Source organism: Mustelus asterias, chromosome 16 (genome assembly GCF_964213995.1).
Source record: "Mustelus asterias chromosome 16, sMusAst1.hap1.1, whole genome shotgun sequence".
NCBI classification, from domain to species: domain Eukaryota; kingdom Metazoa; phylum Chordata; class Chondrichthyes; order Carcharhiniformes; family Triakidae; genus Mustelus; species Mustelus asterias.
The window spans coordinates 52955738-52977782 of record NC_135816.1 but is presented as its reverse complement, the minus strand read 5'-3'; the positions used below and the strand labels follow the sequence as shown (position 1 = coordinate 52977782).

General features: G+C 46.1%; 1 protein-coding gene across 2 annotated transcripts in view; it reads left to right on the top strand.

Annotated features, from left to right (window-relative positions):
* sh3tc2 (SH3 domain and tetratricopeptide repeats 2) overlaps window positions 1–22045 on the top strand; it is a 94626-nt gene that overhangs the window by 11564 nt on the left and 61017 nt on the right. The window lies entirely within an intron of this gene.

Genomic DNA, 22045 nt, shown 5'->3' with positions numbered 1-22045 from the left:
ACGCCTGATACCCCTGGATATTCATCTCCCAGTCCTGGTCACCTTTCAGCCACGTTTCTGTAATGGCCACTAGATCGTACCCACTTGTGCTGATTTGCACCATCAACTCATTCACCTTGTTCCGAATGCTTCGTGCATTCAGGCAAAGTGTCCTTATTCCAGCTTTTATCTGGACCCGCTTTGATGAGTCGCGAACACCGTCTCCCTCTACTCCCTTATCTAAATTACCGCCTTCATTCACTTGCACCCTCTCCTCTACCATTAATTTTGTAATTCCCCTTACCCCTGCATCCTCCCCCCCCATCAATTAGTTCCTTGATCCTAGTCAACTCTTCTAGCTCCCCTCCCCCCAACCTATCTAGTTTAAATTCTCCCCAGTAGCCTTAGCCAACCTACCGGCCAGGATATTGGTCCCCGTGTGGTTCAAGTTCCACCCGTTTTTTGTATACAGATCACCCCTGCCCCTAAAGAGGTCCCAATGGTCCAGAAACCTGAATCCCTGCCCCCTGCACCAGTCCCTCAGCCACACATTCATCCTCCACCTCACTCCATTCCTGCCCTCACCTTCCCGTGGCACAGGCAGTAATCCTGAGATTACTACCTTTGCTTTCCTCTTTCTCAGCTGTCTCCCTAATTCCCTGTACTCCCTTTTCACGACCCCTTCTCCCTCAGCGGTACCAATATGTACCGCTACCTCAGGCTCCTCTCCCTCCCACCTCAGGATTTCCGGGACGCGACTAGCGACATCCTGGATCCCGGCCCCAGGGAGGCAGACCACCATGCGAGAATCCCGCCTACCTCCGCAGAAACGCCTGTCTGTCCCCTCCACCATCGAGTCCCCGATTAATACCGCCTTCCTCCTCTTTTCCTTAGCCCTCTGAGTTACAGGGCTGGACTCCACTGCAGAGACACGGCCACTGCTGCTTCCCCCAGGCGGGCTGTCCCCCCCAGCAGTACTCAAGCAGGAGTACTTGTTGTGCAGGGGCAAATCCACCGGGGTGCTCTCAACCACCCTAGCCTTACCCTTCCTGGCCGTCACCCACTTGGCCTCCTCCCGTGGCCCTGGTGTGACCACCTGATGATAGCTCTTGTCTATCACCTCCTCATTCTCCCTCATCAGCCTAAGATCCTCGAGCTGTAGTTCCAGCTCCCTAACACGGTCCCTCAGGAACCGCAGCTCGACACACCCCTCACAGATGTGGATGTCCGGGAGGCAAGATGCCTCCAGGACCTCCCACATCCTACACTGGGAACAACACACTGGTTTCACACTCATACTGGACACTTTATGTCAAGTAAGACAGTGAAAAGTTAATAAGAGTGTAAGGAAACAAAAACTCACCCCTGCTCGTCCAAGCCCTGTGAGCCAAAGCCCTGACAGCTCACTCAACTTCCCACTCACTCTGCTGCCCGCTACGATGCTGCCCGCTGTATACTTTGGTGCGCTTTTAAACCCTCCAAAAACTTCCCCAGGCCTCTCCTGGCCCGACTTCCGGTTTTGAAAAAAACCTCCGATTTTAAACCCAAAATTAACTGAAAAAATAAATAATTAATTACAGTCAGAAAACCCACTCTCTTACCCTCAGCCTGCTCCTGGGAACAATGAAGCTGAACCTCCAAGGTAAGCCCTTTTTAAACCCTCCAAAAACTTCCCCTGGCCACTCCTGGCCTGACTTCCGGTTTTGAAAAAAACCTCCGATTTTAAACCCAAAATTAACTGAAAAAATAAATAATTAATTACAGTCAGAAAACCCACTCTCTTACCCTCAGCCTGCTCCTGGGAACAATGAATCACCATAGTGCAGAAAGAGGCCATTGGGCCAATTGAGTTTGCACTGACAACAATCCCACCCAGATCCTATCCCTGTAATCTCACATTTACCCTGCTAATCTCCCTGACACTAAGGGACAAATTACCATGGCCAATCAACCTAACCCGCACATCTTTGGACTGTGGGAAGAAACCAGAGCACCTGGAGGAAATCCACATAGACATGGGGAGAACATGCAAACGCCACACAGACAGTCACCAAAGGCTGGAATTGAACCTGGGTCCCTGGTGCTGTGAGGCAGTAGTGCTAGCCACTGTGCTGCCATTTTCATACATTTTCTAGTAGCTATTTGCAGAACAATGTTGACATGGTTCTGGGAACAGGTCGATTTAAGTAAAGCAAAACAATAGAATGAAAAAAACTTCATCAAACTTATAAATAAAACAATGAATGTGCATCATATAATGAATCAGTAATTGTTTGTTACAACAGATGAAAACCAAATTAATATCCCAGTCTTTTCTCTGGTTTTCATCCCAGACACAAAGATAATTGGCATTGTAAGCAGTGTAGGTAAAGTATTATAAATTATAAAGAGATATAGATGGATTCAATGAATGAGAAAAAGTGTGGGCAATGGATTTCAATGTAAGTGGGAGATAGCTATGGACCTATTAAGGATAGAAGAGAATACTATCTATAATAGCTGGAAAGAAGTTTTCAAGGTCCATGTGAATAGATCGTTAAACATTTCATGGACAGGCATAGAAAATAAATCAGAAAGGCTAATGGAATACAAGGCTTTATATTTAATGGATTAGAATGCAACAAGGTAGAATTTATACTACAACTTTACAAAGCCATGGTTACGGAGTTCGAAGAAAGTGTAACATGGATCATAAAGCGACCTAGACTTAAAGGCTGCATTATGAGGAGACATTGCACAAAGTAAGGTTCTTTACCTTGGGAATTAGAGGTTTTGTGGAATTTTCAATCAAAACTTTCAAAATATTCTGGGGAACTGATATGGGAGAGAGAGAGAGAGAGAAACTATTTCTACTGTTTGTGAAGTCTAGTACTAGGGGACAAGACATAGACTAAATATTAGAAGTCAGCCTTTGGGACTGAAGTTAGGAAATGCCTCTATCAAAAGCGTGGTCCAAGATTGGAACTCTCTTCCACAAGAGGCAGCTTATGCTAAATCTGAGATTGGTTATCAAAATGTTATAAAGGATTTGGGTCATAAGTTGATTAGGTCATCATGACCCCACTCAATGGGATCCCGTTAAATGGTCTACTCCTTCTTCTTTGTTCCTATGTACCTCTGTAAGTGAAAAGAAGAATGTTCCACCTAACGTTTTGCCACAATTGCAGTGGGGCTTTTTCAAATATCTTTTTAAAGCTCTTCCAGTGAAGAGCCAGCAACCCCCTCTCTGATTTAAGACAGGTTGATAAAACTATAAATGACTTGCCGTTTACTCACCAAAAATTATCATTCACTGGGGGTAAGCTTGCTTCTGCCCTTTCCCCATGTTGCTGTGATCAATCAAATTTCCTTCAGGGTGCCTACTTACGTGGGGAATGTATTAGTTTGGGCTATATAATTTTACTGCTCTTCTCCTCCTTTAAGGCTGCAGTATATATTTGGTACATTGAGTCTGCTTAGTGTCCAATGGGGAGAGGAAAATTGGCTCTCAGTGATTGTCCACATGTTTCCTGTTCCAATGTTCATTACCTAACCAAATGACATGTTTATCTATACTAAAATCTATTTGCCATTCAATTGGCTATCCACTTAGGTGATCCGGCTCACTTTAAATGTTATTACCCTTCTTAATACCGATTATTGCAACAGGGATTCTAGTATCATTAGAAAAAAAAATCATATAACTAGAAGTAGACTGCTCCACAGTTCATATGGAACAGAACAATAATCATTGTTTCCCAGATAACAGTACTCCATTTTTGTCAGTTCATGCTTCTCGTTGATAAATTGCCCCTCAATCCAGATAGCTAATTTGTTATTCATTCCACGAGTCTTATTCATCTCTAATAACTTGTTATGCAGAACTTGTTGAACTCCTTCTGGCAGCACATGCCTCCTATTGAGCTTCCTCTTCAAAGAATTTCCCTGACTCGCACAGTCTTTGTTAAGGAAACTGACATGTAACCAATGAAGAACCTTGTCCAGTGACTTACATGTCAGAAAATCACGAGAAGTGTCTGAAGTTCCCTGATATGCCCACTGAGGATCTCTTCGACCTTATTGTCAGTTATTGGTAATTTTGTATTATTGATTCATTCCCACTGGGAATTGGGTTGATAATCCCTAATGTTTCTTATTTAGGACTGCAACAGCATTGAGATTGATTCAAGGTGAAAGTTTTGGTTGTGAATACTGCAGTTATGCAATCCATGCTTCAGATTTTCTGCCCATTAAAAGAAATGGGTATTAAATTACCAGTTGGCAGTGTGTGATTTTAAAAAAATCACGGAATGTGGGTGTCGCTAGTAAGATCTATCTCTCACTGCCCTTGAGAAGGTGGTGGTGAACCACTCTGATAACTCTGTGAGCTTTTTTGCAACGTTTTATTCCGTTGAAGGTGCAGTATAAATATGTTGTTATTGTCACTGGTAGTACAGAACTTTGAGATTCTCTAAGGTAATGAAAGGTGCTATAGTCTTTGCTATATGTTGATATCTGAAGGAGGCAAATAGATTTGTGAAGCTTTGGAGCAGGAAAGTTAAACATCACTATCAATTAGGCAAATAAAAGTCAACAATTATACTGCATGACTGGTCTGAATCTGTTCGTGTGAAATATGCACCGCAGCTGGCAGGTCCTGAATTACGCTGTCGGCTATGACTTGCATTCTGCACATCAGTAGAGAGCTCTGAGTTATGCACATGCATAGAGCTGCACTCTCACGATAGTTATTCTTCAGAGTTAGAAAAGTGGGCAGTGGCTTCCATTCTGTCAGCTTTGTTTGGAATGCATATGAAAGTTGAAAGGCATAGGCTAGCATTAGCTTGCCAAGGAGCAGAAGGAAAGGGTGAAAACTGGGTTTACCCATTAAAACTGCTTAAACTGGAGAGTAAAGAAAAGGAGCAAGAGTACAGTTTTAGATCAACAGGATAGCTGCAATGTTTGACAAGGAAAAAGATGCAATACGGCAACAGTGCATGCACACAGTGGAGGAAAACGAGACAATGACTGTATGATATCTGGGTGACTGGAGAATTTGCAGCAAATATAGTCCAGATGTGCGAAGGTACAAAAATCAAGTCTATCCGCAAATTTAAGCTCAGGATCGGGATGACACAGATAACTTTTAACGAGCATTTGAATTGTCAGCAAGACAGGAACTGTGAAACCTTGGTGTCATTATTCATTCTTACATTTAGAACTTGAATCCTGTAGGGGAATATGTCGCTGTGAAAACTGTAGTCATTAACTATTGTAACCTGATTCCTGAAACTTACAGGAATACATTTAGGTCATTGTGTAATGTGTCTAACTGTAAATTCAAAGAATTGGCTCTGCAGATGTATTAAATGTGGAAGCTATGCTTGGGAAAGAGAAGTAATCTCCTTGTGGAGACTAATAACATTTTCAAAGGTATGAACGAACAATGGAAAGGACCAAAGGACAGATTTCACTTCCTTCAATCCCCAACACTGAGACTGCCATAGCCACTTTCAAAAATATGGGAGCTCTCTGTCTGACCTATCAATTGCTGTTCTCGTTGTTTCAGCAAAGCCTTCCAGACACCTCTGCAGTAACTCTTGCGGCATGAAAGAATCTCCCCTTTAAGACAAGCATGCTGCCTTCAAGAAGTACAGGCGAGCTGTGCATCATGTTAATCATGCATGCATCTGGGTCTCCTGCTGAGCTGTCAGTAGCAGTTTCATACTGTAGTTGGGTTGGTGAGCAGGCAGTATAATGTTTGTGTGTTTCCAGAATAGGACAGGTCATGCGATAACCACATTTTGTGATCCCATTGTCTATGTCAAATTTCCAACACTGGCACCCCCTCCTCTCCATGTCACATCATGGGCAGAATCTTCGCTGGTGGAGAGCTTGGAAGCAGGAAGGGCATGTAGTTAGGCAAGATGGCGGCATACCAGAACACCAGAGTTAAATTCTGGGTGGGAAGCCTATGGTTTAACTTGCTGTCCCTTACACTGCTGCCCACCGGTTGGCAATTTTTGTGTGTGTGCGCGTGGGTAGGTGGGGGGTGGGGGGAGGAGTGGGTTTTGAGGTGGATCAGTGGTATAGTTACCCAGAAGCTAGAAGTGGTTTTAATTCTTCTAAATTTTTCGGGGTAACTGTTGATGTAACACAGTTGCAAAGATTCAAATTTTGGAATTTAAATTGCACTGTTGGGTGGTTCCCAGTGTAGGGCAATTGTCCAAAAGATGTTTGAACTTCCTGGACAATTGCCATGCAACCCGTTACCTGGGAACTACTTGCAGGGGAGGGGGAGAAGGTGGTTGGGTTCCCCAGCCAATCTTTGGGATATTCCCCAAACTGACACAGAGTTCGGACATCACCGGAAACAAGTCGCAAATCAGGCAAAGAGTACAAAAATGGAGATAACAAAGAACACATGACATTAGTTGCAGGAGTGGCAAGATTTCTGGCTAGATTATACTGTTTTAATTGTACAAAGCTGCAATTGGATAATTATATCCATTTGAAAATCACACTAGCTCTCTCATTCATTCTTAAATTGTGGTGGAAGGCATTACTTATCTTCCAAGGTTATGCACAATACAAAAAGTGATTGAAGATTGTTCCCTGAAGCCTTATCTATCAGTGATAAGAATTGAAAAGCAGTGAGTGCAGTAATACTAAAAGGTGAAACGGTAACATTTAAACTTTAGAATCATAGATTCCCTACAGTACAGAAGGAGGCCATTCAGCCCATTGAGTCTGTACCGACCACAATCCCACCCAGGCCCCATTCCCCATGCATTTATCCTGCTAATACCCCTGATGCTTGGGTCAATTTAACATGGCCAATCAACCTAACCCGCATATCTTTGGACTTTCACTTTAACCTTTGAATGAAATAAATATTTAAAGCAATACCATATTTGATAAACTGAGTATTTACAGCCTACATTTCTTAACACTTTCACAATGAGAAATCATGAGGAGTTTGGAATATATTCACATCCATTTAATTGGCCAATTTGAGTATTGGTTAATGATCTCAAGGGCTTCCCATCTGCAGGTAATTGTTTTTCGTAATCTTTCTATTAAGCGCACTGGGTGTGATTTACTGGTATTATCTGCAGCTCTGAATAATTTAAATTGTAGCTTTATCCCTACGCATTGCTATACCTTCTTTAATCTGCTCAGGAATTTTCTTTTCCAAGAATCAAGGTTTACAAAGAATTTTCTTTCAATTATGAAAGCAAAAAATCTGGGGATTAAAAAGCTTATTAATTGAAAAAAATCTCAACTACATTCTGTGTTTTCACCTGGTGACTTAAGTACATTGTTATAGAATCTTTTCTATTTTGTTTTCCTCCTTCCTACCCATATTGCCAGTGGTAGAATGTCATTCTTTTGAACAAAACAGCTCCCATTTTATGTGTTGAAGCATTGCTGAAGAATACAAACATGGCATCACTTAAGAAAAACAAGCTCTGCTCTTTCTGTTTGACTGCTTAAGTTAATGGAAGTTTCAATTCGGGTATATATAAGACAACAAAAAAGGAATTGGTAACCATGCCAGTCCTGGTAAGATCAATACACTTGCTGTGTAGCTTTAATCCCCAGTGTTGTGTAATAAGCTGGTGTTTGTGTAGTCTCCACTAGTTACAATTTGGCTTCAACCCTGTAATACTCAGAAACCAGTGAGTAAATTAACATTGCCTTGAAAAACCGTCTTGTAAAATGAGGGAGCAGCATTTTTGTGTCAGGTTTAGATAAGCCATAACAGGTAGAGCAATGTTTCTAGTAGGTGTGTTTGAAAGACAGAGAGTGGGAATGACATGAAGGCATCTTCCACTGATTTAATGTTTGAGATATCATTTCAATGAACTGAGGTAATCAGGAGAATGTCCTTCTTCAAAATGTTGGCGATGTTAAGGTTAGAATCTGAGCAATATAACAATCACCAGTCAAAGCACTCAAAGAGATAATTAGTTACTATTATGAAGCCACATTGAATTCCTTAGGCTTGGTTTGTTTTTCAGATTTAGTAGTCAGCAGATATTTGAACCTTGACCAATTGAAGGTTTTGTTTGGATTATTTTAACCTTATCTCAGTAATTCTTATGGTTTGGATCTTGTTTGGAGTGTTGGAGCCAGCTTAGAGTGAACTGATCTCAAACCCCAACTGTGGCCAGATCAGTCTGTCCCATCAATAAATGTTTGGCAATCTTTTACTTGGCTGGAGACGGTGGAGAGCTTAGAAGTATTTTTGTTATGTTGACATATTCCTACCCAATTTACATCATCTTGCTATGTATTAGAAAGTAAATGAAGAAATGTATGAAAAGTGTTATTATGAAGGCACTGTCTCTTTAAAAAAAAGTTGTTTCTTTAAATAATATTCTCTGAATCTGAGAGAAAAGGCAAAGCTATATTCCTTTCCCATTTCTAGTTAACCCTAAGAAGGTGGTCGCAGACATTCTCCATTAATTGCTGACTGCGTTATGATGCTTGTGCCCTGAAGATGCTGTTAGCTAGGAAAATCTAGGGTATTAACCCAAAAATAATAAAGGTATGATGATAATGTCCAAGTCAAGATGCTGTGTGATCTAGAGGGGAATTTAGAGACCTTTAAGTGTCTAAGGAAGATTGATGAACTTTCTCTTGTTTGAGATGGTCATCAGTTGTCATTTGTGTGGCACAGGTATTACCTACCAATTGCTGTAAACTGACATGAGTTGCTTCATTATCTTGGGAGCAGGGAAGTAGACTGATCAGGCAGCAATTTGTGAGATTTATCTTGTCATTTTGTAGATTGGATATATCTGGTCTTCTTCCACAAGTTAAATTTGATAACAGTTTGATGCAGTACCAGAACAAGGCGTGGTTAGCTCTGATGCATAGGTCTTCGATACTGCAACTGAGATTCTATCAGAAACAAGAGCCTTTTTTGTGTGTAGTTTAATCATGTTCTTTTGTACATCACATGGAATGCACAAGGTTGGCTGGACCCCAGAATCTATGTGAAGGCCGGGTAGAACCAGCCATGCAGAAATTTTGGTTGAAGACATTTACAAACAATTCACTCTCACCCATTGTAATCATATGTTGAGATATACTCATAGATTCTCTTTCTCCTATTAGTTATTCAATTGCCCATCATTATTTTCTGAGCATTTCTCAGATATATTGGCTATGGGACCACTTAGGTTTGTCTTTAACTCCTACTTGCAGTATTTTAAACAGAGGTAACCTTATGTTTTTTTTGTTTGTTCTAGGGATGTGGGCATCATGGCAAGCACAGCACTTATTTCCTATTGCCATTGGCCTTGAGAAAGTAGTGGTGATCTGTCTTCTTGAACTACTACAGTTTGTGTGGTGTGGGTATGCCCACAGTGTTGCGATGGAAGGTTTCCCAAGATTTTGACTAAGCGACAGTGAAGGAATGGCAATATATTTACAAATCAGTTTGGTGTGCGACTTGTTGGCGAACTTGCAGGTGGTGTTTCTCATGCACCTACTGCCCTTGCTCTACGGTAGCACAGTGGTTAGCACTGCTGCTTCACAGCTCCAGGGTCCCGGGTTCGATTCCCAGCTCGGGTCACTGTCTGTGTGGAGTTTGCACATTCTCCTCGTGTCTGCGTGGGTTTCCTCCGGGTGCTCCGGTTTCCTCCCACAGTCCAAAGATGTGCGGGTTAGGTTGATTCGCCAGGTTAAAAAATTGCCCCTTAGAGTCCTGGGATGTGTAGGTTAGAGGGATTAGCGGGTAAAATATGTGGGGGTAGGGCCTGGGTGGGATTGTGGTCGGTGCAGACTCGATGGGCCGAATGGCCTCCTTCTGCACTGTAGGGTTTCTATGATTCTATGATTCTAGATGGTAGAGGTTATAAATTGGAACATGCTGTTGATGGAGGCTTGCTGAGTTGCTGCTGTGCAAAATGGTACACATTTTAGCCATGGTGCACCAGTGATAGAGGGAGTGAATATTTAAAGGGCTGGAGGGGATGCTAATCAAGTATGTTGCTCTTTCCCGAATGGTGTTGGACTTCTTGAGCATTGTTGGGGTCTGACTTATCCAGGCAATTGAAGAGTCTTCCATCACACTTCTGATTTGTGCCTTGTAGATGGTGGACAGGCTGTGAGGAGTCAGGAGGTGAGTTACTGTCTGCTGAATTCCCAATCTCTGGCTTGTTCTTGTAGCCATAGTATTTACATAGCTAGTGCAATTCAGTTTCTGGGCACTAGTGACCCTCAGGATGTTAATGCTGAGGCACTTGAAGATGGCAATGCTGTTGAATGTCAAGAGGTGATGGTTAGATTCTCTTATGCTGGAGCTGGTTTTCCTGGCACTTGTGTACTTGCTATGCTTGTAGCTTCAGGAAGATTCGATCGCATTTGAACCTATGCTTGTGGCTATCCTTCTGTATCCCCCATTGAAAGAAGTTTAACAACACCAGGTTAAAGTTTACCCGCTAATCCCTCTAACCTACACATCCCAGGACTCTAAGGGGCAATTTTTTAACCTGGCGAATCAACCTAACCCGCACATCTTTGGACTGTGGGAGGAAACCGGAGCACCCGGAGGAAACCCACGCAGACACGAGGAGAATGTGCAAACTCCACACAGACAGTGACCCGAGCTGAAACCTGTTGGACTTTAACCTGGTGTTGTTAAACTTCTTACTGTGTTTACCCCAGTCCAACGCCGGCATCTCCACATCCCCCATTGAATCCAGTGGCTGAATTTTATGGGGAATTGTTGGCACTGCCCACATTCTCATTCGCTAAAATGTCAATTTTAGTGGAGGGGGGTGTCCACGCACCCAATGGCGCAGCGTTAATTGCTCCTACGTCCTGCCTTCGAGAGCTGCTGGCCAATTAAATTGGCTGGTGGCTCTATAGTCCCAACAGCAGTGCCACCCAGGAGAAGTGGCTAGTGCTGGGATTACAGTCAGTCCCCACAGCTGATAAACACTGGGGTCGGGGGTCGTTGAGGGCTCTGGGGGAGGATTAAAGGGGGGGGGGGGGGCATACCTCCGGTGGGCCATGGGAGCCATGCAGCTAAAACTGCCAGGCTTTGCACAAGGCATGTGTCTTCCCCCACCACATTGGTAAAATACTGGTGTTAGAACATAGAACATAGAACATTACAGCGCAGAACAGGCCCTTCGGCCCACGATGTTGCACCGACCAGTTAAAAAAAAAACTGTGACCCTCCAACCTAAACCAATTTCTTTTCGTCCATGAATCTATCTACGGATCTCTTAAACGCCCCCAAACTAGGCGCATTTACTACTGATGCTGGCAGGGCATTCCAATCCCTCACCACCCTCTGGGTAAAGAACCTACCCCTGACATCGGTTCTATAACTACCCCCCCTCAATTTAAAGCCATGCCCCCTCGTGCTGGATTTCTCCATCAGAGGAAAAAGGCTATCACTATCCACCCTATCTAAACCTCTAATCATCTTATATGTTTCAATAAGATCCCCTCTTAGCCGCCGCCTTTCCAGCGAAAACAATCCCAAATCCCTCAGCCTCTCCTCATAGGATCTCCCCTCCATACCAGGCAACATCCTGGTAAACCTCCTCTGCACCCTCTCCAAAGCCTCCACATCCTTCCTGTAATGTGGGGACCAGAACTGCACACAGTACTCCAAGTGCGGCCGCACCAGAGTTGTGTACAGTTGCAACATAACGCTACGACTCCTAAATTCAATCCCCCTACCAATAAACGCCAAGACACCATATGCCTTCTTAACAACCTTATCTACTTGATTCCCAACTTTCAGGGATCTATGCACACATACACCTAGATCCCTCTGCTCCTCCACACTATTCAAAGTCCTCCCGTTAGCCCTATACTCAACACATCTGTTATTCCTACCAAAGTGAATTACCTCACACTTCTCCGCATTAAACTCCATCCGCCACCTCTCGGCCCAACTTTGCAACCTGTCTAAGTCTTCCTGCAAACTACTCTAAGTCTTCCTGCAAACTAGTGTTGATAGGATCCAGCTTCCCTTGCGCCCTGTAAAATATCAGGCATGTCAGGGGCAGATGAATAGGATGTTGAACAGCAACCCGCTGGATTTTATGTGTTTTAAAGTTTATTTATTAGTGTCACAAGTAGACTTACATTAACACTGCAATGAAATTACTGTGAAAGTCCCCTAGTCGCCACACTCCGGTACCTGTTTGGGTACACTGAGGGAGAATTCAGTATAGCCAATGCACCTAACCAGCATGTCTTTTGGACTGTGGGAGGAAACTGGAACACCCATAGGAAACCCACGCAGACACGGGGAGAACATGCAGACTGCGCACAGATAGTTACCCTCCAGCCCCCCCCCCCGCCCCTCCCTCCACAGCCCAATCGCGGCCCCCACAACAATTTTCTGGGCCAGCCCAACCCCCCAGGGAGGCAGGCCCCACCCTGGCAGACCACCACCCCACCCCAATCGCTGCCCTCCCTCCATCCCAGACCGATCCCAATGCAGAGTGGTAGCAGGACCCCTCACCCCCATCAATCGTCCCTAGGCTCTGCCCACAATAGGCCCCGCTCCCTTGGCACTGCGCGATGCCTGGTGGACAGTGCCAAGGTGCCCCTGGGCATAGGCACTTTCCCCTTGGGTGGTGCTGGGGGGCACAGGCTGGCACTGCCAGGGTGGAGGCACCCCCCCTCCCCCCACACTGCCCGACCCCGATTGCCCCCCCCGTTCATTCCGGTAGGGTCTCCCACTAGTTCCACGAACGTGGGGAGCTACTCTAAATATCACCGGAATGAAATACTCCTGGCGGGGTGGGAAATGCTATCGGGCCCGGCAAGTTCCGTGCTGGGCCCAATAATGACATGCAAAATATATTTAAAATACATTTTTAAAAGATTCAAATTACTTACCTTTCTTCCCGCTGGTTTCCAGTGCGGTCTCAACTCCGACTGTTCTCCGGCTCTGGGAGACGCATATGCAAACCCGGCGCATGCGCAAATCCTGGAAATAGGCCGACACGCGATTCTCCCGACCGGACCACCAGAAAAGTTGCAGGTCGCGATGGGAGAATCGGGCCCTAAATCTCCCCATTTCTCTTCTATCTATTTTACCAATTATTTTCACTCTCAAACTTCTCGCTACTAGCCCATTTGTGGAAAGACAATGGTTCTCCCTTGTTACAGAGACAATACTCCTGCCTACCCAGAGATTTGTAAATGTTAGCATGATTTCCTTGTTTGCAAAGCCAAGTATTTCCAAGCATTTTCTTTACTCCCTTGTCAACTTGATCTGTCACCTTCAAAGATTCATGAATACGCATCCACAGTTCCCTTCATTCTGACACCTTCTCAAAGTACAAGTAAAATTATACTGCCTCTCCAATTTGTTCCTCCCAAAGTGTAATTCTTCACCATAATCCATATTAAATTGTACCTGTCATGTGTTTACACATTTTATCAATCTATGTCCTCATGAAGTTTGCCACATTTTACCACATAACCAAATTCCACTCCTGTCACTTTTGATTGCATTGTCAAACCTTTCACAAGCTCCAAAATTGTACTCCTTATACACTCAGCATATATAAAACAGAAAAAAACAATTGTCCTCATTTGGACCTCTGGCGAACCTCACTGCAATAGTTCACTTCAGTGAAGTCTCTGCCTCCCATACCTTGGTCAATTAGATACCCAAGTTACTAGCCATTATGTAACCTTCAACCAAAGTACATCAGCTATAAGGTACTTATCACAACCCTTTTTAAAGTCCACATGTATGATGCCCATTGCACTATATTGTTCCTCTCCATTACTTCATTGAAGAACTCAATCAGATTAATCCGACGCGGGTCCAGAGTTTTGCTCCTGGGTGGGGTGTGCAGAGATGGGAGATTTCCCGGCTCTGTGAAACTGACCTTTCACTATGAATCTCTGGAATGTCTGCAAAAATTGCTGGGTGCAGAGGTGGGTTGGGCAGAAGGCCGGTCTGAGTGCTTCAGTACTTTGTTGAATGCAATAATAAAACTGATTAAAACAAAAAAAAATTCTCCAGACCTAACCATCCACCTTCCCCGCCCCCCCCCTCACTCCCCCCCCCCCCCCCCCCCCCCCGCCAACACACACACACACACACACAACCCCAACCTATTCAAACATATACTCCCCACCCACCGCCCCCCTGCCCCCTACTCATTTCCCAGGTCCCTGATTCCCCCATTGCCACTCCACCCCAATGTCCACTCATGCCCTCTGTGCTGCCACATCCCTATGGTTCCATTTAGACCCTGTATCAACTTAGTGCCAATTATTGCCAATGCATGCCCCCACTATCATCCTTTACCCAAAGCACCTCCATGCCAACTCATCCAATACCCACCATGGATAATTCCTCCCACCCCCTATGCTGACATAAAATAAACTGTCTATTGATGACATGACTATTTTAAACAAAAAAGTTCTATCATTGACTTAAAAAAAACATTAATTACATGGAAATTTCTTCAACTAATCACTTATGAAAACAAACATTTCTATTCTATAACAACTTGGAGCTGTCAATCAAATTGCTCACATAACAGGCACCCACTGTGATAATGATAGTCACTGCTGAACAAATCATATAATCGAAACTCTCAGGCTCCTGTCAAGAGACAAGATGAAATGTCAGACACTGATTTTTCTTGAACTTCAGATGTTTGTATTTTAATTTAAGGCCCAGTAGAATTAAATCCATTGCCAGTTTTGACAGCTCCAGTGCATTTTGCAGCTCTTTGACAGGTTGACAGTTCTTTGAAGGCTTTGACATTTCAAATGGACTGATGCACATTTACGCACAATCATGTCTACTTTTAACAATCGCAAAGGGTGCCTTACCTCCTCCAAAATATGCCCTCTCCTAAAGATATCCTGGGACCATATCGAAAGGGATACCTTACCTCTTCAAGGAGGTGCCTTAGGTATACAAATAAATCTATCAGCTCTTAGCTGCTGTAGTATGCATTTGCTAGGTTTCACATTCCTGGCCTACCAAAATCCCACTTCAGAGGAGGTAGCTGATGAGTCAAATGGCCAAATGCCTCGGTAAAGTGCGTATGTGCAAATACCGAGTCTTGTCCCCATTAAAATGAGAAATGCCTTGTTTGGGGGCAAGAGCATCTCCGCCGTGGTGAAAGTCTGGGCCATGATTTGTCTTTGACAAATCTCTGCTTGCTATCCTTAATTTAATCGTGTCTCTTCAAGTAAGAATTAATTTTGTCCTTGGCAATGGTCACTAGCAGTTTATCCACTATTGACATTAGATTGGCCAGTAGTTGCCAGGTATATCCCTCTTCCATTTTTTTGAATGGGGATGTAACATTTGCAACCCCACCAACACTCTGGCACCTTCTCTATCTCCACTCTTGCTTCCCTTAGCAACCTAGAGTACATCTCATCTGGACCTGGTGACTTGTCGACTTGGAGTGAAGCCAATCCTCCTACTTTCAAATTTTATCCTATCTAGTCTCTTTATCTCGATTCCCCAACATCTACTGCAACATTATTGCATTCCCTTCTTTTGTGAAGACAAATGCAAATTGTCATTCAGAACCTCAGTCATTCCCCTGCCTCTACAAGAAGAATTCCATTTTTGTCCCTAATCCCATATAATTCCTTTAATTTCGGCTTTACTTTTTATATGTTTAAAAATAATTTTTGGACTTCCTTTTATGTTACCATCTATTCATTCTCACATGTTTCTTTGCCTTTTGTATATCCTTCAGTGCCCCCCAGCAGACTGCATTTGACATTGTTTCCAATCATGTTCAGTCGTTGAGATTTGTTATAAATCTCCTATTTCTCATTTAGTTCAACCTCCATTTCCTTTTCGCCCATGGGTGCTCGAGCTTTGGGTGCGCCTTCTTTCCCTCGAGTGGGAATGTGCTTGATTTGTGCCCAAACTATTTTCCCCTTAAGGTCTGTGATTGCTCATTTACTGTTTCCCCGGTCACCTGTGCTAGATTGCTTTCCAAATCACCGATAATGGCTCTTGCCTGGGTGGCTATTTTTTTTATTCATTCAGGAGATGTGGGCTTCACTGGCCAGGCCAGCATTTATTGCCCTTGAGAAGGTGGTGGTGAGTTGGCTTCTTGAACTGCTTCAGTCTATGTGGTGTAAGTACACACACAATGCTGTTAGGGAGAGCATTACAGGATTTTGATCCAACAATAACGAAGGAATGCTGATACATTTCCAGCTCAGGAGAGGCGATAGCCTGATGGTATTATCGCTAGACTCTTAAGCCAGAAACTCAGCTAATGTTCTGAGGACCTGGGTTCCCGCCACAGCAGGAGGTGGTGTTTGAAATCAATAAAAAAGATCTGGAATTAGGAATGTATTGATGACCATGAATGCATTGTCAATTGTCGGAAAAACCCATCTGGTTCACTAATGTCCTTTAGGGAAGGAAATCTTCCATCCTTACCTGGTCTGGCCTACATGTGACTCCAGAGCCACAGCAATATTGTTGACTTTTAACTGCCCTCGGGCAACTGGGGATGGGCAATAAATGCTGGCCAGCCAGCGACACCCATGTCCCACAAATGAATAAAAAAAGGTTAGGATGGTGAACGGCTTGGATGGGAAGTTCCAATGCTGTTCCTATGTATTTGCTGCTCTTCTCCTAGATAGTAGTGGTCATATATTTGGATGGTGTTGTCTAAGGAACCTTAGTGAGTTTCTGCAGTGCGTCTTGTAGATGGTACACACAGCTGCTACTGTGTTGGTTGTGGAGGTATTGAATGTTTGTCGATAGGGTGTCAATTAGCTGGGCTGCTTTATCTTGGATGGTGTCAAACCTCTGAGTGTTGTTGGAGCTGCACTCATTCAGTCAAGTGGAGAATTTTCCATCACATTCCTGACTTGTGTCTTGTAGATTGTGGTCAGACTTTGGGGAGTCAGGAGGTGAGTTACTCGCTGCAGGATTCCTAGCCTCTGACCTGCTCTTATAGCCACAGTAATTATATGCTGGTCCAGTTGTGTTTCTGGTCAACCCCCAGGATGTTGATAGTGGGGAGATTCAGTGATGGTAATGCCATTGAATGTCAAGGGGTGTGATGCGCTACTCAAACACGAGGCCTGAAGCTCAGTAAATGAAAGGCTTTTATTTACTGTAATGAAGCTGCCAGAACTTATATACACTATCCCAGACTGAAGGGGTCCCAGCCAGAGCGGGGACTCTTATACCTCTCCCAGGAGGCGGAGCCCGACTGGGATGTGCCACAACACTACAGTACAAAGGTGTAACAACCCCACCCTAACCCCAACAGCAACAATAGCACAACCCAACAGTAACATATGTACATCCTTGTAGTACTGGCCAGCCCCTGGCTCAGTACTATCCAGTGGGAACCAACGATGGTTCACCACATTCACCCCTCCTTTGAGAACAAAAGGCCGGCGGGGTACAAAAAAACAGAATAAAGTGTCAGCAGTCTATAAGTTCAGACGGTCAGGGGGACCGCACCGTTGTTGTGACCTCCTCAATACCGGCGGTGACACCGGAGTAGGCACTTGCGGTGGCATTCTCCCCAAGGCGGCGTCCAGCTGTTCTTCCACGGACTCACAGGCTGGTTGACCCTGAGGTGACGGTAGTCCATGGGATCCTGACACGCCCTGCGGTGGCGACCATCTTCTGGGCTCAGGCAAGCTGTACATGGGAGTAAAATGGTTAAGCAATGGTCCCGATGCTGCCCGCGCCGTGTCCGGGGAAGAAACAAGAGATAAAGGGTTTGTAACAGGGGGTATGGGAGCGACAGGGGTTGCTACGTCCCCTGCTGGTGCCAGGTCTCGGATCGAGACCGTGTCCTCTCGCCCGTCAGGGTATGCCACATAGGCATACTGAGGGTTGGCGTGGAGGAGATGGACCTGTTCGACCAACGGGTTGGACTTGCGGGCCCTTACATGTCACCGCAGGAGGACGGGTCCTGAGTACGTCAACCAAGACGGTAATGAGGTCCCCAAGGAAGACTTCCGAGGGAATGAGAACAGCCTCTCGTGGGGAGTAGCATTGGTTGCCGTACACAGGAGGGAGCGAATAGAATGGAGCGCATCAGGGAGCACCTCTTGCCAACGGGAGACTGGAAGACCTTTTGACTTCAACGCCAGTAAGACAGCCTTCCAGACAGTAGCATTCTCGCGTTCAACCTGTCCATTACCCCTAGGGTTGTAGCTCGTGGTCCTACTAGAGGCACTCCCGTATGAGAGCAGGAATTGCCTCAAGTCATCGCTCATGAACGACGAGCCCCTGTCGCTATGGATGTAGCCGGGGTACCCGAACAGGGTAAAGAGATCACGGAATGCATTGATAACTGTGGCAGCGGATGTATCAGAGCAGGGAACAACAAAAGGTAACCGAGAGTACTCGTCAATGATATTGAGGAAGTACACATTCCGATCTGTTGAGGGAAGGGGGCCCTTAAAATCGACACTCAGTCTCTCGAAGGGACGAGTGGCCTTGACTAAATGTGCCCGGTCAGGTCGGTAAAAGTGCGGTTTGCATTCCGCGCAAACCCGACAGCTCCTTGTTACTGACCTGATGTCCTCCACCGAGTAAGGCAGGTTGCGGGCTTTTATAAAGTGGTAGAGCCGAGTGACCCCAGGATGGCACAGGTCATTATGGAGGGCGTGCAAACGGTTCTCCTGTATACTAGCGCAGGTTCCACGCGAGAGGGCATCCGAGGGCTCATTGAGTTTCCCTGGACAGTACATGATGTCGTAGTTATAGGTGGAGAGTTCAATTCTCCACCGCAAGATCTTGTCATTCTTGATCTTGCCCCTCTGCGTGTTGTTAAACATGAACGCCACGGACCGCTGGTCCGTGATCAGGGTGAACCGTTTTCCTGCCAATTAATGGCGCCAGTGCCTGACTGCCTCCACAATGGCCTGGGCCTCCTTTTCCACCGCTGAATGCTGAATTTCGGGGCTTTGGAGGGTGCGGGAAAAAAATGCGACGGGCCTGCCCGCCTGGTTAAGTGTGGCGGCCAGGGCGAAATCAGATGCATCGCTCTCCACCTGAAAGGGGATGGACTCGTCTACCGCGTGCATCGTAGCTTTCGCGATGTCGGCTTTCAATTTATCGAAGGCCAATCGGGCCTCTGGCGTTAAGGGAAAAGTCGTGGACTTAATGAGCGGACGGGCTTTGTCCGCGTAATTGGGAACCCACTGCGCATAATGAGAGAAGAAGCCTAAGCATCTTCTCAGTGCTTTTGCACTAGCAGGTAAGGGAAGTTCAGAAAGGGGGCGCATACGGTCTGGATCAGGGCCAATGACCCCGTTTTCCACCACGTATCCTAGGATGGCTAAACGGCACGTACGAAACACACACTTCTCCCTGTTGTAGGTCAAGTTCAGGCGAGATGCAGAGCGTAGGAAGTTCAGGAGATTCGTGTCGTGGTCCTGCTGGTCATGGCTGCAGATGGTGACATTATCCAGCTACGGGAAGGTGGCCCGCAGCCCGTTCTGGTCCACCATTCGGTCCATAGCACGCTGGAAGACCGAGACCCCATTGGTGACACCGAAGGGAACCCTGAGAAAGTGATACAAGCGACCATCCGCCTCAAAAGCCGTGTATTGTCGGTCCTCTGGGCGAATGGGGAGTTGGTGGTAGGCAGACTTGAGGTCTATGGTGGAGAACACACGGTACTGCGCAATCTGATTGACCATATCAGATATGCGCGGGAGGGGATACGCATCCAGCTGCGTATATCGGTTAATGGTCTGACTGTAATCAATGACCATCCGGGGTTTGTTCCCGCTCTTGACCACCACGACCTGCGCCCTCCACGGACTAGCACTGGGTTGTATGATCCTTTCTTTGAGGAGCTGCTGAACCTCAGATATAATGAAGATCCGATCCTCAGCGCTGTAACGCCTACTTTTAGTCGTGATGGGCTTGCAGCCTGGCACAAGATTCTGGAACAAGGAGGGTGTGGTGATCTTCAGCGTCGAGAGGCTACAGGCAATTTGGAGGCTGCTGCTGTTTTCCCACTGCCAGTGAAGGGAGTGGCCCACCGTACTGTAGGATTACACTCCTCAAGTGGACCATGAAGTTTAGTCCGAGTAGTATTGGTGCGCAAAGATACGGCAACACGAGGAGCTTGAAACGCTCGTAAACTGTGCCTTGCACCTTCAAGGTTACCAAGCAACTCCCTAGCACAGCAACAGACCGGGACCTTGATGCCATAGAGATTGTCTGTTTGGCAGGTTGAATCTGGAGTCCACACCGCTTCACAGTGTCTGGGTGGATAAAGCTCTCAGTGCTCCCGCTGTCAAACAGACAATAAATCACGTGGTCATTTACCTGGATATTCATCATAGATTTGTCAAGTCTATGAGGCTTGGCCTGGTCCAGGATGATCGACGCCACCGTTGGTTCATGAGCGCCACTGCAGGCAGCTGAAATCGATGAGGAGGACCCCTGCTGGTCGTTCGTGGTCAGTGTCGACCAACATGGCCGCTCCCATGAGTCACACGTGGGTGAGGGCGCCAAACTCAGCGACCCCTGGTGGTCATACTCCTCCGACTCCGTCGACCGTAATGGCGTCGTCCTGGTCTCGCACGTGGACGAACCCCGCGATGACTTCGACGACGAAGACCCGAGCTCTGAAGAATCGCAGGCCGCACTGCCGTTCCTGGGATTAGATCGGCACACTTTTGAATAGTGCCCTTTTTTGCCGCATGCGGTGCACAACACAGCTTTAGCGGGACACCGTTGCCGAGTATGCTTCGCTCCCCCACAGAAATAGCACCGCGGGCCGCCCGGGGCTGCTGCCGTCGTCTGGTCCGAGTGTGAGCACGCCATTACGCAGCATTTCGAACCCGAGGGACGAGGAGGGATTGGCGACTGCTCCTGCCACGTTGTCTCCACATGGTCCTCCAGATATAATACTAAGCTTTTGGAGGCCGTCTCGAGCATCTCTGCTAGCTCGATGGCCTGGGTAAGGTTAAGGTTACCCTTCTCCAACAGTATAAGTCGAATGTACGACGATCCGACCCCGGCCACAAACGCATCTCGGGCGAGGTCGTACATGCTCTGCTCAGCCGACACAGCTTTGCAGTTACAGCCCCTGGCTAGCTGTAGAAGCTCGTTCGCATATTCCTCCATCGTTTCGCCAGACTGCCGTCGTCGAGTGGCTAGGAGGTAACGAGCGTGTATCTCATTGGGTGGTTTGATATAGCGCTTCTTCAGAAGCTTGAGGGTCTTGGTATAATCGGTGGCCGCACGGATCACGAGGTAGACAGTGTCGCTTACCCTCGCATGGAGGACCCGGAGTCTGTCATCATCTGTGGTGACCGCTGCGGAGGCTGCCAGGTAGTCTTCGAAACACTTCAGCCAGTGGTCGAAGGTGTTAGAAGCGCCCACCGCACGTGGATCTAGCGTAAGGCGTTCCGGCTTCAGAATTTGCTCCATTCTCTCTTTTTTTTTTCTCTTCGACGAGAGTTTAACGACAGTAAATAAAATTGATGCGCTACTCAAACACGAGGCCTGAAGCTCAGTAAATGAAAGGCTTTTATTTACTGTAATGAAGCTACCAGAACTTATATACACTATCCCAGACTGAGGGATCCCGGCCAGAGCAGGGACTCTTATACCTCTCCCAGGAGGCGGAGCCCGACTGGGATGTGCCACAACACTACAGTACAAAGGTGTAACAACCCCACCCTAACCCCAACAGCAACAATAGCACAACCCAACAGTAACATATGTACATCCTTGTAGTACTGGCCAGCCCCAGGCTCAGTACTATCCAGTGGGAACCAACGATGGTTCACCACAGAGTGATAGTTAGATTCTCTATTGTTGGAGATGGTTGTTGCTTGGCATTTCTGTCGTGCAAATGTTATTTGCCACTAGTCAGTCCAAGCTTTGATATTGTACATGACTTGCTGCACTTGGACATGGACTGCCTCAATATCTGAGAAGTCACAAATAGTGCTGAATGTTGTGCAGTCATCAGCGAACATCCCCAGTTCTGACGTTATGATGGAAGGAAGGTAATTGATGAAGCAGCTGAAAGTGGGTGGGCTGAGGACACTATGATGTGGAGATGCCGGCGTTGGACAGGGATAAACACAGTAA